This window comes from Triturus cristatus, chromosome 1_2 (genome assembly GCF_964204655.1).
Source record: "Triturus cristatus chromosome 1_2, aTriCri1.1, whole genome shotgun sequence".
Lineage (NCBI taxonomy): Eukaryota > Metazoa > Chordata > Amphibia > Caudata > Salamandridae > Triturus > Triturus cristatus.
The window spans coordinates 806,649,398-806,661,748 of record NC_140580.1 but is presented as its reverse complement, the minus strand read 5'-3'; positions in this window follow the sequence as shown (position 1 = coordinate 806,661,748).

Below are 12,351 nucleotides of genomic sequence, written 5' to 3'. Positions count from 1 at the left end.
CGACAACCCGGAGGTACAGCAGCTTTAGAAACACAACACATGCGAGCGTCCACATTTCACTGACAGGAGAGTCAAAGGTTCAGTTTTAAATAAACACAAACCCAAACCTAAACACAAGCAAGGCGATAAGTACTGAAAGCATAAAAAGGGTTCCCATCAGGGGGAGCGAGCCCCAGTTCGTCCAACAGACACAGGTCGATAGCAAGGGATAGGAGGGGAAGTCAGAGACTCAAGAAGACAAACACATACCAGCAAGAAGTACAAAGCCGGAAAGAAAGCTAAGGGGAGAGCTGCTCCTCAGGCGGGTCCGGATCTGGGGGCAGGCATATGCCCCCTCTGTACTGGTTCCATCGCCCCCATACAGAGTGCCATTTCCGAGGGCGCCCTCGAGCACAATACACTGTCTTCTCCCTAAACATGCTCCAATCCATGTTTTCCATCCACGCTGTCAATGTAGGAGGCCTAATAGAGCCCCACAGACGAGCGATGTCGCGCTTGGCTACCATGTTCCCTAGGGTCTCCCATTGAGTCTGTGCCGCGTCGTGGTCAGTAGGACCCCAAACATTCAGGAGACAACACCGCGCCTCAGGCTGCATGACGATGCCCGTCACTTCCCCCATCACATCGTGGATTTGCTTCCAAAACTCCATAATCGCACCGCATTCCCAAATACTATGTAGGAAGGTGCCCACCATACCACAGCCTCTCTTACATAAGCCCTCCTCAGAGAAACCCATATGGACCAGCCTGGGCCCCGTCACGTAGACCCTATGGAGTATTTTAAGCTGCACCAGCCGCAGGCGCGCGGGGATCGCGACCTCTTTGGGAGAAGAAACTGCATACTGCCAATCCTCATCATCGAGTTCGAGGCCATCCCTGGTCCATTGATCGCGCAACCCTAGAAGAAGATCCGCCCGAACATTAATTAGTTTCTTATAAATGAGCGAGATCGTACTTTCTGGCATATGGCCATCCAGGATCCGGTCCTCTAACGGAGAGGACTCAGGCACCTTCTCCCCTTCTACAAGGACTGATCGCAAGGCGTGGCACACTTGAGCGTATCGGAAGAACTCCGTGCTCCCTAGCTCATATTCCTTCTGCAGCTCCTCGAATGACTTTATTCTACCCTTAACCAAAAGGTCTCCAACCCTGGATATGCCGATCAGGTCCCACTTCTCAAACCCTTTTGTATGCCAAAGCTTTCCCAGAATATCGGAGCCAAACAGAGGGGTGGCAAGGGTAAGCTTACCCTTCCAGCCCAGTGAATCCGTCGCCACCTTCCATGCATGCACGGCCACCCTGGTGGGCCCCGTAAGAGTTAAGTCCAACGACTTCGAGTACAACACTCTGTGGTAATTACCCCCACGTAGTAACCATCGGTCCATGGCGAAGCCGGGGCTCAGCGCCGGACCATATACACCATGGTTAATCGCGCTCAACTGAGTGGCCCAATAATAACGTCGAATGTCTGGAAGCGCGATACCACCGTCATACCATGGAAGCGTCAACTTAGCAATCGCTATGCGCGGACGCCCTTCCCACAATAGCGCGCGCTGGTGGCTTTCGACCTCACCGAAATAACTGGCCGGGACCAAGTCACGGGTATTTTGCAGGGCATAGAGGAAACGGGGAAGAGACATCATTTTAAACAGGGCGGCAGGGCCAAGGAGGGAAAGCGGCAACCGCCGCCAGCCCGCCACGTCCCGCCGCAGACGTGCCAAGGGAGGGAGCAAGTTCTTCTCGTATCGTAAAATGGGGTCGGTGGAAATATAGATCCCCAAATACAAAAAACCCTGCTGGGCTATCTGGATCGAGCAATTGCGCGGGACAGGCGGGACATCCCCACACAGGACATACAAGTATGACTTCCCCCAATTGATGACAAGACCAGAGTTCCTACCGAAAGAAGTCAAGACGTCACAAACCACTATAAGAGATTTCTTAGGCGAGGCGAGGTATAATAGGGCCCAGCCCTTTTTAATGAAGCCCCGGGGAGGTGGCGGTCCCCGGGGCAGCATAGGGGGCCTATTATTTTGTCACAATGCCCCCGGAATCCTGGCCCACCCAGGAGCCTCATTTTTTTAAACATTTCGGCGGGATTTGTGACCCCAGTGCGAATTCCACCAATTTTTTAAAAAACAAAATGCTTTTTTGGGCCCTGGTGGTCCTTGTGGGACCGCCTGAGCAGGCCTAGGGGGTCAGGGTGTTTCTATCCTGCCCCCTTTTCTTGTTTTTTATCTTTGTTTTACTGTTTTCTTGTGACTCGGATCTACGGAGTCACAAGATGGCTGCCAAAACTTCCTGGTTTGGAGTGGTGGCAGCCAATCACGGTGAAGCTCGTGCTCGGGAGGGTTGGCGAACCCACCGCTGCTCCCAGATATTGATATTTTTTATTTTTCCAATTTCTCAGCAACTACTGAATAGATTTAACTTTTGCCAAATTTGGCGCAGTTCCATTCAGCAATTCAGGCTTGAGGTTTGTAGCTTTGTCTAAAGTTTCCTATGGAAAATAACATGGGGAAAACGCGGTCATAACTATAACTACCTACTGGCTGTCGCCAGTAGGTAGTTATAGTTAGGACCTAGTTTCCATAAGAAAAGCGTATTTTGCTTTCCCAATAACTTTGGCACCGGATGACGAATCATCGCAAAATTATCAAATCTAGTGGGGCGCTCCGGTCAGCTCCAGTCTTTAAAGTTTCGGGTTCATTTGGCTAGTGGGGGCCGAGATAAAAGGGGGGTCCCAAAACATGTTTTCTCCATGTTATTTCCCATAGGAAACGTTAGACACGGCTACAGCCCGAACTGCTAAACGGAATTACACCAAATTTGGCAAAAAGGTAGTGCTTGGTTCAGAAAGCGCCATTTTTTTAAATGGTGTAAATCCGTTTCGTAGTTGCTGAGAAAATCAAAAAATAGAGGTAAAAAAATCAATTTCCCATAGGAAACTTTAGACACGGTGACAGCCAAAACTGCTGAACAGAATTACACCAAATTTGGCAACAAGGTTGTGCTTTGTTCAGAAAGCACCCTTTTTTTAAATGGTGTAAATCCGTTCAGTAGTCCCTGAGAAATAAAAAAAATAAAAGTTTCGATATCTATGGCCGCTGTGGATCCGCGCACCCTCCCGATCACGAGCTACATGCTAATTGGCTGTCAACATTCCAAACCAGGAAGTGTTGGCAGCCATCTTGTGCCTCGGTAACCGAGGCACAAGAAAACAGAAAAACTAAGGTGCAAAACTAGAAAAGGGGGCAGGGTAGAAACACTCTGACCCCCTAGGCCTGCTCAGGGGGTCCCACAAGGACCCCCAGGGCCCAAAAAAGCATTTAAAAATAAAAAGACATAGACTGAATTTGCACTGGGTGCGTGAATCCGGCCATGGAAATAAAAAGAAATCAAAGCGCGGGCTCTCGCACTTCATTTAATTGAAGCCCCAGGGTGGGCCAGGTCCCGGGGGCAGTAAAAAAATCTGTGTGGTGGGGCCCCAATCCCCCCACACTGTCCTGGGGACTGCCACCCCCGGGGCTTTGCAACAATATTTGCGGGGGCACACGGCCCCCCTGCAGCCCCGGGGACTGCCTCCTCCTGGGGCTTTCATCAATTATAATCCTAGGGGGGAACACTGCCCCCCCACAGCCCTGGGGACCGCCACCCCCGGCTTCTTTTAAAAAAATTATATATACCTGTGTGGGGGGCTTGAGCCCCCCACATGCCCCGGGACCGCCACCTCCCTGGGGCACTAATATTTAAATTTGGGGGTCCCCTTGAATACTGAGGGTCCCTGGGAGCCAACTAGCCCACCAGGTACCTCCAGTATGCACCAGAGAGCTGCCTTGCAGAGAGGTGTTTAGAGGCCACGCCCCTTTTTACACCTCTCTGCAACGCAGCTCTGTGGCACTTACTGTAGGTACCTCATGGGATAGTTGGACGCCAGGGACCCTCAGGATTCAAGGGGACTTAATCCCCCAACTTAAAATGCTTTCGACCTCACGGAAATAACTGGCCGGGACCAAGTCAAGGGTATTTTGCAGGGCATAGAGGAAACGGGGAAGAGACATCATTTTAAACAGGGCGGCACGGCCAAGAAGGGAAAGCGGCAACCGCCGCCAGCCCGCCACGTCCCGCCGCAGACGTGCCAAGGGAGGGAGCAAGTTCTTCTCGTATCGTAAAATGGGGTCGGTGGAAATATAGATCCCCAAATACAAAAAACCCTGCTGGGCTATCTGGATCGAGCAATTGCGCGGGACAGGCGGGACATCCCCACACAGGACATACAAGTATGACTTCCCCCAATTGATGACAAGACCAGAGTTCCTACCGAAAGAAGTCAGGACGTCACAAACCACTATAAGAGATTTCTTAGGCGAGGCGAGGTATAATAGGGCCCAGCCCTTTTTAATGAAGCCCCGGGGAGGTGGCGGTCCCCGGGGCAGCATAGGGGGCCTATTATTTTGTCACAATGCCCCCGGAATCCTGGCCCACCCAGGAGCCTCATTTTTTTAAACATTTCGGCGGGATTTGTGACCCCAGTGCGAATTCCGCCAATTTTTTAAAAAACAAAATGCTTTTTTGGGCCCTGGTGGTCCTTGTGGGACCGCCTGAGCAGGCCTAGGGGGTCAGGGTGTTTCTATCCTGCCCCCTTTTCTTGTTTTTTATCTTTGTTTTACTGTTTTCTTGTGACTCGGATCTACGGAGTCACAAGATGGCTGCCAAAACTTCCTGGTTTGGAGTGGTGGCAGCCAATCACGGTGAAGCTCGTGCTCGGGAGGGTTGGCGAACCCACCGCTGCTCCCAGATATTGATATTTTTTATTTTTCCAATTTCTCAGCAACTACTGAATAGATTTAACTTTTGCCAAATTTGGCGCAGTTCCATTCAGCAATTCAGGCTTGAGGTTTGTAGCTTTGTCTAAAGTTTCCTATGGAAAATAACATGGGGAAAACGCGGTCATAACTATAACTACCTACTGGCTGTCGCCAGTAGGTAGTTATAGTTAGGACCTAGTTTCCATAAGAAAAGCGTATTTTGCTTTCCCAATAACTTTGGCACCGGATGACGAATCATCGCAAAATTATCAAATCTAGTGGGGCGCTCCGGTCAGCTCCAGTCTTTAAAGTTTCGGGTTCATTTGGCTAGTGGGGGCCGAGATAAAAGGGGGGTCCCAAAACATGTTTTCTCCATGTTATTTCCCATAGGAAACGTTAGACACGGCTACAGCCCGAACTGCTAAACGGAATTACACCAAATTTGGCAAAAAGGTAGTGCTTGGTTCAGAAAGCGCCATTTTTTTAAATGGTGTAAATCCGTTTCGTAGTTGCTGAGAAAATCAAAAAATAGAGGTAAAAAAATCAATTTCCCATAGGAAACTTTAGACACGGTGACAGCCAAAACTGCTGAACAGAATTACACCAAATTTGGCAACAAGGTTGTGCTTTGTTCAGAAAGCACCCTTTTTTTAAATGGTGTAAATCCGTTCAGTAGTCCCTGAGAAATAAAAAAAATAAAAGTTTCGATATCTATGGCCGCTGTGGATCCGCGCACCCTCCCGATCACGAGCTACATGCTAATTGGCTGTCAACATTCCAAACCAGGAAGTGTTGGCAGCCATCTTGTGCCTCGGTAACCGAGGCACAAGAAAACAGAAAAACTAAGGTGCAAAACTAGAAAAGGGGACAGGGTAGAAACACTCTGACCCCCTAGGCCTGCTCAGGGGGTCCCACAAGGACCCCCAGGGCCCAAAAAAGCATTTAAAAATAAAAAGACATAGACTGAATTTGCACTGGGTGCGTGAATCCGGCCATGGAAATAAAAAGAAATCAAAGCGCGGGCTCTCGCACTTCATTTAATTGAAGCCCCAGGGTGGGCCAGGTCCCGGGGGCAGTAAAAAAATCTGTGTGGTGGGGCCCCAATCCCCCCACACTGTCCTGGGGACTGCCACCCCCGGGGCTTTGCAACAATATTTGCGGGGGCACACGGCCCCCCTGCAGCCCCAGGGACTGCCTCCTCCTGGGGCTTTCATCAATTATAATCCTAGGGGGGAACACTGCCCCCCCACAGCCCTGGGGACCGCCACCCCCGGCTTCTTTTAAAAAAATTATATATACCTGTGTGGGGGGCTTGAGCCCCCCACATGCCCCGGGACCGCCACCTCCCTGGGGCACTAATATTTAAATTTGGGGGTCCCCTTGAATACTGAGGGTCCCTGGGAGCCAACTAGCCCACCAGGTACCTCCAGTATGCACCAGAGAGCTGCCTTGCAGAGAGGTGTTTAGAGGCCACGCCCCTTTTTACACCTCTCTGCAACGCAGCTCTGTGGCACTTACTGTAGGTACCTCATGGGATAGTTGGACGCCAGGGACCCTCAGGATTCAAGGGGACTTAATCCCCCAACTTAAAATGCTTTCGACCTCACGGAAATAACTGGCCGGGACCAAGTGAAGGGTATTTTGCAGGGCATAGAGGAAACGGGGAAGAGACATCATTTTAAACAGGGCGGCACGGCCAAGAAGGGAAAGCGGCAACCGCCGCCAGCCCGCCACGTCCCGCCGCAGACGTGCCAAGGGAGGGAGCAAGTTCTTCTCGTATCGTAAAATGGGGTCGGTGGAAATATAGATCCCCAAATACAAAAAACCCTGCTGGGCTATCTGGATCGAGCAATTGCGCGGGACAGGCGGGACATCCCCACACAGGACATACAAGTATGACTTCCCCCAATTGATGACAAGACCAGAGTTCCTACCGAAAGAAGTCAGGATGTCACAAACCACTATAAGAGATTTCTTAGGCGAGGCGAGGTATAATAGGGCCCAGCCCTTTTTAATGAAGCCCCGGGGAGGTGGCGGTCCCCGGGGCAGCATAGGGGGCCTATTATTTTGTCACAATGCCCCCGGAATCCTGGCCCACCCAGGAGCCTCATTTTTTTAAACATTTCGGCGGGATTTGTGACCCCAGTGCGAATTCCGCCAATTTTTTAAAAAACAAAATGCTTTTTTGGGCCCTGGTGGTCCTTGTGGGACCGCCTGAGCAGGCCTAGGGGGTCAGGGTGTTTCTATCCTGCCCCCTTTTCTTGTTTTTTATCTTTGTTTTACTGTTTTCTTGTGACTCGGATCTACGGAGTCACAAGATGGCTGCCAAAACTTCCTGGTTTGGAGTGGTGGCAGCCAATCACGGTGAAGCTCGTGCTCGGGAGGGTTGGCGAACCCACCGCTGCTCCCAGATATTGATATTTTTTATTTTTCTAATTTCTCAGCAACTACTGAAAAGATTTAACTTTTGCCAAATTTGGCGCAGTTCCATTCAGCAATTCAGGCTTGAGGTTTGTAGCTTTGTCTAAAGTTTCCTATGGAAAATAACATGGGGAAAACGCGGTCATAACTATAACTACCTACTGGCTGTCGCCAGTAGGTAGTTATAGTTAGGACCTAGTTTCCATAAGAAAAGCGTATTTTGCTTTCCCAATAACTTTGGCACCGGATGACGAATCATCGCAAAATTATCAAAACTAGTGGGGCGCTCCGGTCAGCTCCAGTCTTTAAAGTTTCGGGTTCATTTGGCTAGTGGGGCCCGAGATAAAAGGGGGGTCCCAAAACATGTTTTCTCCATGTTATTTCCCATAGGAAACGTTAGACACGGCTACAGCCCGAACTGCTAAACGGAATTACACCAAATTTGGCAAAAAGGTAGTGCTTGGTTCAGAAAGCGCCATTTTTTTAAATGGTGTAAATCCGTTTCGTAGTTGCTGAGAAAATCAAAAAATAGAGGTAAAAAAATCAATTTCCCATAGGAAACTTTAGACACGGTGACAGCCAAAACTGCTGAACGGAATTACACCAAATTTGGCAACAAGGTTGTGCTTTGTTCAGAAAGCACCCTTTTTTTAAATGGTGTAAATCCGTTCAGTAGTCCCTGAGAAATAAAAAAAATAAAAGTTTCGATATCTATGGCCGCTGTGGATCCGCGCACCCTCCCGATCACGAGCTACATGCTAATTGGCTGTCAACATTCCAAACCAGGAAGTGTTGGCAGCCATCTTGTGCCTCGGTAACCGAGGCACAAGAAAACAGAAAAACTAAGGTGCAAAACTAGAAAAGGGGGCAGGGTAGAAACACTCTGACCCCCTAGGCCTGCTCAGGGGGTCCCACAAGGACCCCCAGGGCCCAAAAAAGCATTTAAAAATAAAAAGACATAGACTGAATTTGCACTGGGTGCGTGAATCCGGCCATGAAAATAAAAAGAAATCAAAGCGCGGGCTCTCGCACTTCATTTAATTGAAGCCCCAGGGTGGGCCAGGTCCCGGGGGCAGTAAAAAAATCTGTGTGGTGGGGCCCCAATCCCCCCACACTGTCCTGGGGACTGCCACCCCCGGGGCTTTGCAACAATATTTGCGGGGGCACACGGCCCCCCTGCAGCCCCGGGGACTGCCACCTCCTGGGGCTTTCATCAATTATAATCCTAGGGGGGAACACTGCCCCCCCACAGCCCTGGGGACCGCCACCCCGGCTTCTTTTAAAAAAATTATATATACCTGTGTGGGGGGCTTGAGCCCCCCACATGCCCCGGGACCGCCACCTCCCTGGGGCACTAATATTTAAATTTGGGGGTCCCCTTGAATACTGAGGGTCCCTGGGAGCCAACTAGCCCACCAGGTACCTCCAGTATGCACCAGAGAGCTGCCTTGCAGAGAGGTGTTTAGAGGCCACGCCCCTTTTTACACCTCTCTGCAACGCAGCTCTGTGGCACTTACTGTAGGTACCTCATGGGATAGTTGGACGCCAGGGACCCTCAGGATTCAAGGGGACTTAATCCCCCAACTTAAAATGCGCCACGGGGCGCGTTTGCACAGTGGTGAAGGGAGGGGGCGGGCCTGAGGTGACATGTGTGTAAACACACCCTGTGGTGCATTTTAAGTTGGGGAATTAATTCCTCTTCAATCCTGAGGGCCCCTGGGGGCCAACTAGCCCACCAGGTGCTTCCAGTAAGTGCCACTGTGCTGCGTTGCAGAGAGGTGGTCCAGGTCATGCCCATTTTTACACCTCTCTGCAACGCAGCTCTGTGGTGCTTACTGGAGGTACCTGGTGGGCTAGTTAGACCCCAGGGACCCTCAGGATTCAAGGTGACTTAATCTCCCAACTTAAAACGGCCACAGGGCGTGTTTGCACAAATGTCACCTCAGGCCCCCACTCCCTTTACCATTGTGCAAACATGCCCCATAGCGCATTTTAAGAGGTAGTTTTAATCCCCCTGCCCTATTATGTACTAGGGCCTTACAGAGGAGGTCATGCTAATCACAGGGGTACCCCAACACATAGTGTTCCCTAGTGTATGTAGGTGTTTCACTGTATTCTAAGTGTCTTTTAGCATAGCACTGGCTCTAGGCCTTGGTTAGTCAGAGTCAGTTACCACCAGTACCCGTCTGTAAAAGTTGTGGGCACAGGATGATTTTGGAACAAGGCCTCTTTCTGCTCCTCTGTTGGTTCTTTCTGCACATGTCTTGCTTCTTCCTGCAATTGTCTTCGTCTTTGTGGACTTCTGTTGCTTCTTTCTGCATTTCTTTTGCTTCTTTCTGTGTGTTTTTTCTTCTTTCTTCACAAGTCCTACCTCTGTAGGCATAGTTAGAAACTAGCATTTAAAAAACCTTTTAAATTCACTGAAAAAACCAATCGGTTTCAAGGAACGTTATAGTTAGAAATTAGCATTTTAAAAATCTTAGAAATTCACTGAAAAAAACATTGGTTTTAGGGAAAGTTATAGTTAGTTGGACATTTCACTCGTACAAAACTATAGAAATTCCCCCGTTATAGTTAGTACAGCTAACTATAACTCGCGCCCCCGCAAAGCACTGCTGATGACGTCACATATTACATCACTCATGACATGGTCAGTGACATCACTGATGACATCTCAAATGACATCACTTATGACATCACTGATGACATCATCCTGTGACTGTGTGTTTCTGTAAAGTTTAAATATGTTTAATATATATAGGGAAAGGCGTATTGAAGAATGAGTGGGTATATAAGTGTCTGAATGGATGATTTAGTAGGTGTGTGAATGACTCTATAAGTGAGTGGTTAAACATATCTTACTGAATGCATGGGTTAGTGACTAAACTGTGTGAATGTCTGTATCTGTCTGTCTGTTGGTGTGTAAGCGGCTGCATGGGTTTGCGAATAGCTACATGAGTGTCTATATGGGTTAGTGATTGGTTGTCGGAGTATCTGTATGGGTGCCTGAATGTTTGTGTGTGTGGGGTGTGTGTGACTCCGTGCATAGACGTGTGATTGGGTGAGTCACTGGGTGCATGGTTTCAAGAGTGCATCTGTGATGGACTGTATGGGTGGGTGAGTGAGTGTATAGGTGTGTTGGTGAGTGAATATATATCTCAGTTGTACATGTGTGAGTAACTACATATGTGAAAGGAAGTATATATGTGTGTTGGAGTATATAAATGGCTATAAGTGAGAGTGTGTGATTGTGAGAGTGGCTGTATGGATAAGTGTGTGCTTGTATCAGTGATTGTATAAGAGCGTAAGAATGTGCTAGTATTTGTATGAGTAATTGAGCTGGTGTGTGTATAACTGTATAGATGAATAAATGGCAGTGTGATTAATTTTTTGCATGACTGACTAGGTGTGTGAGTACCTCTATGGATGAGTGGCGGTGCGTGAGTGTCTATATAGGTGTATGAGTGCATATGATACTCCTTGTTAGTCCTGGCACCTTGGTGTGGGTCTCCCTTCCATTTTTGCTGTTGCCTCATGTGTTTTTGCTGGTGTTAGATGCTTTGAGCACTGTGCCACTGCTGTCCAGTGCCACAGTGCAAGTGCTCCCTATTTTAAATTGATGTATGAATTAGTGATTCCATGATTGATTGGTTTGGGTTACCTGTCAGACCCTAGTACAGTGCACCAGGAGTGCCCAGGGCTGGTAATCCAAATACTGCTGGTGGGCTTGCAGCACTGGTTGTGCCACCCACAGAAGCAGCCTGTAAAAGTGTGTCTAAGGCCTGCCATTGCAGAGCCTACGTGCAGTCTGGTACTGTCATGCTGACTGGGCTTGTGCACCTACTTGCCAGTCCCTAAACCTTCCCTTTTCTTCATATCAGTCCGCCCTATGGTAGGCCCAAGGGCAGGGTGCATTGTAAGGATAAGGTAGGACATGCCCTGGTGTGTGTGGTGTGTTCTAATAGTGAATTACAGCCATTTTCGTTTTTCACTATTGCAAGGCTACCTGTTCTACATAGGCCAGAATGGGCAGTTTGATTATTATATCTTATAATCCTAACTGACTCAGGGAACATGGTAGAAATTCGAATTTTGTATGCCTGAACTCAGAATGATAAAATACATCTTTTAGTGAAGTTGGTTTTAATATTCTGTGTTTGAAAATACCACTTTTAGAAAGTAGGTATTTTCTTGTCTAACCATCCAAACCTGCCTCTGCTAAGTAAGCTGTGTATTCCTTGTCTGGAGTTTGAGTGATAGGGGCTGGGGGATTCCAGGAGACAGGGTGAGTCAGCACAGGGCTGAATAGAGAGATCTGCATCTAGATGGGTGGGAGGAGTTGCACCTGGGACCCAAATAGGGCTGTGCCTTCCCTCCACGATGCTGGATCCACCTCCTGTGGTGCTTCTGATGTCCCTGCCCTGCACTCTGAAAGGAAAGAAGGAGTCATTCATTTCATTTCATAAGGCTTTATTCGAACACAAAACGAGTTCATAAAAGCACACATTAAAAAGACAACATTTCAGAGGCAGGAAAATACATCAGCGTAAAATAGTTAAAAAAGCATACTTTTCCTAGCATTAATGGATTTAAGGAGAAAAGTAGCTGTATAAAAACACATATCTGGATGATGCAAATTAAAAAGTAAACACATACAATCATGTAGTGATCTTACCCCATATTTTACAAACAAGGGTTTCAGGTAAGCTGTCCGGAGGTATTTATACAATTGACAAAGCAGAAGAAAGTGCATAGTGCTTTGCGGGGTACAATTGTCACAGGGACATGGACCGACTGGGTGTATGTTCAAAGTAGGGAAGGCAACAAGGTTGTGGACTACTCCCATTCTAAATCTGATCAACACAAACCGATGTGCCTTCCAGGTTACTTGAGACAAATAAGGTTGAAGACCCATAACTTCGTTTAAATCATGATAAAATACATAAGTTGAAAGATTAGAGCTAACCCGGTGTCTCTTAATGGAGATCTGGTGTAAGAGGCACTGCTTAAGGTCGGATTTGGACAACGCATCTGCCCCATGGTTGTCTGCGACAATATTGATATTAAAGATCTCCCAAAAATTATCGGCAACGTACTTCAACCATGGGATCCTTGAGTAATA